This window comes from Anser brachyrhynchus (genome assembly GCF_964034855.1).
Source record: "Anser brachyrhynchus genome assembly, chromosome: W".
NCBI classification, from domain to species: Eukaryota; Metazoa; Chordata; class Aves; order Anseriformes; family Anatidae; genus Anser; species Anser brachyrhynchus.
The window spans coordinates 16,929,866-16,935,906 of NC_137704.1; the positions used below are offsets into that span (position 1 = coordinate 16,929,866).

At 40.8% G+C, this 6,041-nt stretch overlaps 1 protein-coding gene across 1 annotated transcript in view; it reads right to left on the reverse strand.

The window, feature by feature from the left end:
• LOC308184731 (zinc finger and BTB domain-containing protein 5-like) overlaps nucleotides 1-5,810 on the reverse strand; it is a 56,340-nt gene extending 50,530 nt beyond the window's left edge. Inside the window, exon 1 of the mRNA XM_080572133.1 lies at nucleotides 5,642-5,810. The gene's annotated coding sequence lies outside the window, so the exon portion shown is untranslated. The remainder of the gene's footprint in view (nucleotides 1-5,641) is intronic.
• Nucleotides 5,811-6,041: the final 231 nt, after the last annotated feature.

Genomic DNA, 6,041 nt, shown 5'->3' on the forward strand with positions numbered 1-6,041 from the left:
TAAATTAAAATTCGTAGAAAGAGAAGTCAAGTATTTAGGGCATCTAGTGCCTGAGGGGGAACGAAGAATAAATCCAGAGAGGATTCAGGGAATTGTTGAGCTACCCCTACCCAAAACTAAAAAGAACTAAAAAGTTTTAAGAGAAAGAGGTTTTTAAAGAATTAGGAGTCACGAAATCCAAAGGAAAACAGATACTCCCTGAGGGGAGAGAAATGCTGAATAAAGTACTAATGAGGCAAATATTAACTGCTTTACATCAAGAGGGTCATTGGGGAATTCAAGCAACGTGTGACGCTGTGCTATGGAAATTATGTGTAGGAATATATGTACTCTGGCTGAACAAGTACGCAGGAGTGGTGTAGCATGTCAAAAGGTAAATAGGAAAATTTTCTGCAGTCAGCCCAAAGGGGGGCGAGAACCCCCAATTGGTTGTTTTGGTGTTCTTCAGTAGCCCGATTCTTGGGCACATGAGCATCTACATGGCGTACCTTTACAACCAGGTTCTCTACCCGGGCAGCAATATCTTGCCACAATGCCGCAGCCCAGATGGGCTTGCCCCTGCGCTGCCAGTTGTTCTGCTTCCATTGCTGTAACCACCCCCACAGGGCATTTGCTACCATCCATGAATCAGTATAGAGATAGAGAACTGGCCACTTTTCTCGTTCAGCAATATCTAAAGCCAGCTGAATGGCTTTTACTTCTGCAAACTGACTCGATTCACCTTCTCCCTCAGCAGCTTCTGCAACTCGTCGTGTAGGACTCCATACAGCAGCTTTCCATCTCCGATGCTTTCCCACAATACGACAGGACCCGTCAGTGAACAAGGCATATTTCTTCTCATTTTCCGGTAGCTTGTTGTACAGGGGGGCTTCTTCAGCACGAACCACCTCCTCCTCTGGTGATATCCCAAAGTATTTGCCTTCTGGCCAGTCCATAATCACCTCCAAGATTCCTGGGCGACTGGGGTTTCCTATTCGAGCCCGCTGAGTAATCAGTGCAACCCACTTGCTCCATGTAGCATCAGTTGCATGATGCGTAGAGGGGACCCTTCCTTTGAACATCCAGACCCCCCGAGTCAATGCTTCCAAAATGTACAGGTAGATTTTACAGAACTCCTTAGAGTAGGTAGATTTAAATACTTATTAGTCTTGGTCGATCATTTGTCAGGGTGGGTGGAAGCTTTCCCTTCAGTATCTGCTACTGCGAACATAGTAACTAAAGTAATTCTAGAACAAATAATTCCCAGGTATGGAATTGTTGAAAATACTGACTCTGATCAAGGAAATCACTATATGTCAGAAATATTGCAAGGGCTAATGTGGACTCCAGGAATTAAGTGGAAATTTCACACTCCTCGGCATCCTTCCTCTTCTGGAAGGGTGGAGAGGATCAGACAGTAAGGAAGCAATTGACTAAGTTCTGGAAACTCGGCTTCCCCAAACGAAGTGCTTACCTTTGGCACTTCTCCCGAATTCAAACTGCACCAAGAAAAGATGTGGGAGTTTCACCATATGAAATATTATTTGGATTGCTGTACATGGACAAAGGGAATGAATTACCTCAAATTGAGACAAAAGATGCTTTTCTTAAGAACTGTATACTCGGGCTGTCGTCCTCCTTGTCATCTCTCAGGACCCGTGGACTGTTAGCTCAAACCCCACCCTTGGAAGCCCTGATCCATCCATTCCGAGAAGGAGATTGGGTTCTGATGCGAACATGGAGAGAATCGAAACTGCAACCTGAGTGGGACGGACTGTTCCAAGTGCTCCTGACTACTGAGACGACAGGAAGAACGGCTGAGAAAGGGTGGACTCATACCTGGGTAAAAGCATCAGTTAACCCTGATACCTGAGAGACTGCATTAACAAAGACTTTTAAGGTTAAAACTGTTAAAACTATCTATTGTAAACCTTTAACTTCTCCTTAGAAGAATCCTTAATGAATTAATGAGTAAAAGGGATTGAATGACACAGAATTGGAGCGTTTCCAGGGAACACTCCCTGGAAGTGGGAGAAAGGGGGGTATTTAATCCCCACCAGAAGAATCCTTATTAGCTTGTGATTTTTATTGTTTTTCTTAATTATTATTTCTTAATTATTATAGGGGTGTATATATACATAGAAATGACGTATTTTAAGTTTATCTTAGTAATACCTATTCTCAGTGGATTAGCGATAGGATGGAGGGAAAAAATCAGCATTTCCAATTAATCCAGAACATCTCTTGAGTTCTATCTCCAAATAATTGTTGGATTTGCACCCAGATGCCTAGAAAGATTGAAGAGGCCTTGTCCCTGATTGCTATTTCCAGCAGCAACTGTGTCTGGATTCTCTAGATTTCTCAAAATGACAGATCATACTCAGTCCCGGGAAGGAATAGATTTTGAAGTTGAGCTCCCTACACGTAGTCCTGGCTACAATATACTGTGTTATCAAAGGCGCCTTTTAAACAACATTGATAGAAACTCAGGGGGCAAGAGTACTGACCCTGGGTGTGGAAATATCCATGAAGTAGGGAATCATCCATACTGTACCGAATATGGTAGCCACGGGAATACTAATATACATAATGCACACCAGATACAACATGAGAATCCTGTAACCGGATGGCCTGTCCCGAATTGCAAGGGACTGGCTATGTGGCAATAAAGCCAGGAAGGTGTTGCCCCTAGGATGGAAGGGAGCTTGCACCCTGGAGGCAATAATTCCAAAAGTAACTATTATTGAAGACCCACAAAGCCAAAGCCCCCTTGAGAACACACGTAGAATTAAGCAGACTACAGATAATCCTTTAGTAAAATTCTCTAGCATTTCACAGCTTTGCAAGGTGGTTTTTACCTTGGTTAAGGGTGAGTGAATTAGAAAACGCTATTGTAAATATCTCAGCTATAATTGAAGAACTAGAAAATAAGTTTGATAAGTTTGCAAAAATATTACTCTAGAATCGAATAGTATTAGATTTATTAATAACCTCATAAGGAGGAGCGTGCACTGTAATTAATATTAGTTGCTGTATATATGTAGATCAAATGGGAAGAATTTGACTGATCTCAAAAATATTTGGGAAAAAAAACCAAACACAACAAGATCCTACATAGAGTAACTCAAGATGACAGTCCCTGGGGATTTAGAAACTTTTGGGAGAAACTAACTTCGTGGTTACCTGAATAGAATTGGCTCAAACAACTATTTGTTGGTATTGTAATAATAATGGCATTGTATATCTATCATCCCCCGTGACATCTGAAGAAGAATATTGCACCTTAATGTTGGAAAAACTCAAGAGTGCGGTATGTGAAGAGGTGCAAAAACAACAATCGGAGTAAGAAAAGAAGAGGGGGGAATTGTGAGAAACAAAGTTGTGTTTTTGCAGTAGAGAACTAATTTTCTGTATTCCACGGTAGTTGTGTAGTCATAATAAGGAGAAATGCTAAGTAGATAAGTGGACAGTAGAAGGCCTCACTGCTCCAAAATAAGGTGGAAGCTTGAGAAAAAGAGGATGAGCAGTGTGGGAACAGTAAAACAAAGATCACAAGTTCTCAAAACATAAGAAAGGAGAAATTAAAGGGTTGAAAAAAAAGAAAAATTGTACATATATGGTATATAGGAGCATCAAGTAGCTTATGAACCTGTAGTACTCAGCCAATGAGGAAACAGGGGAGGTGATCAGTTGTCGGGTAATAGGGAATAAAAGGTTATGGTTTGTTTACTAAAATGCGCTCCTGATTGACAGGACACCCACCATTGCAATCGCGAATAAAATAGCTTCACAGAAGATCCTGTCTGAAGAAAGTTATTTGAGATTTTTCTCACAAGTTCAAATGTTTTAATTTAAAAAAAATAGTCTATATGACCTTTGCTTTGTTATTTATCAGTTTACAAAATACATCATCATCAACATGATTACCAGCTTGACCTCATTATCATCAATGAAGAAAAACTAATAGCTAGTCATGTCAACATGACAGATAGTACATATTTATAAGAAACATCTATAATTTGCACAAGACTTCTATGCTGATAGCATATATAAACACTTTTCCATGTGAGTAAATAGTTCATGTTGTGGAGGATAACATTATGAGCAATTGAATAATGACTATTAAAAAAAAATAGTTCTTCCTAAAGGGTCACCTAGAGATCTTTTTCATTAAAAATTCCAAATAGTGAAACTAATTTTTGGGGGGAGAAAGACTACTCATTTCTCCACCTGTTTTTGAATATGCTGAGGTATACTGAATATTCAAGTCATAGCTGTTTTAGATCAACTTGAATGTTCAAATTTCATGTACATCTCTAGAAGTTCAGGGTTGCATCTATGGTTTATCCTTGCAGAATTACTAAATAGAACTATAACATATTCAGCACTGTATTTTATACAGCTATCATCATCTGCAAAGCAAGCAAATACTACAGGTTTGGGGTATTTTGTGCATACATTATCTCAATTACTTTTTATAAGCATGACTTGCTCAAAAAGTTCTAAATCAGAGATGAAATACCAGTTTCAGTTCACTAGTGTGTTCTCCCCCTCTGACCTTTTGTTTGTGTTAAATGGTATTGAATACTTCCTTTTGGCTTTGGATTTGCAAGACAACTAATGGTTTGAACATGACAACTGCATATTGCAACAAGAACTTTGAATCTACCAAGAGGAAGCCTAAACAATAGCTCAAGCATACAGTCAAAGAGTATAAATAAAGTATCTGCTGCTTTCTAGGAATTACGTACTAACCTTCAGTTACTTTTTACAAAAGTCACATCCTCTATTATCTAAAGAAATATTCCTACTTAATTGCTATCACTTCAGCATCATTGGCTGAATGGAGAGATCTCAGTGTTGCAAGCCTCTCATTCGTATGATGCTGTCAAAATGAAATCATTTAAACTTCTCACTCCATGGCACCCAGATATTTTTCAGTGTATGTATTGCTATGCCATTATGCATGTTATACCACTTACAAAGCCGTACTAACATGGTGAAACTTAGGTGTTGCTCATGCCCAAAAACTGCCTATAAAAGGTGTGTTCATTCCCCATGCAAGTCAGACGCTACAAGCATGGAAGAGAAACCTCAGAGCACTGTCCCCAGCAACCTGTCCTTTTACCTTTTCCCCCAAGAAACACACACGTGCTTATGAAAGACCGCCTACAGAGCATCACTCCCTTCCCATGCAACTACTCAGGCTGAAGTTTCATTTGGGCACAGCAGAACTGCAAGCGCAAGGATGGTAACAACCCCTGCAAACACCAAATAGAAGGAATAAAGTACTACAGAAAATTGAGAAGAAAAAAAAAAAAAAAAAGGCAGGCTCAGTAAAGAGGTCTTCACGGCTACCTGAGGGGATACAAGGTGCAAGGGGAGGATACCAGAGGGAGATACAACCCTACTCCCTACCCGAGACACCTCTATGTTACTTCCCAAAACACGCCCGGATTACGGGTAAAAGACACGGCCCACTCCCCCTACCGTCAGCTAGTCAAATCGACAATAAACCACCTCAGTCCACCGATACACCCACCCTCTTCACATTCACTAATTCACGCTCCGGCGCACATACGCGAGCCAGACACTCCCCCCTCAGTATAAAACAATCATCTGCCTCTGCCAGCTAATACTAGCCACCGCCCGTCTACCTCACCTGTAGTCCCCAACCCGTTTCTCTTTATATCCAGACAGAAGAAGTTCCAGAGAAAGAAAAAGGCCAAAAATAGCTATTATTTTCAACACCAATAACCCCGCCTCCAATTCATTCTGATTCTGACCCCGACGACAACCACCACTTCCAGACACAGACACCCGCAGCCTCACCAACACCCGGAAATAGTATCATCATATCATGATCCACTCAGTACTGAATGGGTGGGGAGAATAAAAGAAAGCGTCCAAATCTGCAGGGATAGGAAACCACCAGCCAATCATATATCTCCATTCACTGCCTCGTGGCACCTAACACATGGGATCAGCCAATCAGTAACATCATTACTGGTACACTATTGGGGCTGCTGGAGGTTTATAAATGAGCTGTGTGCTTTTTCTTT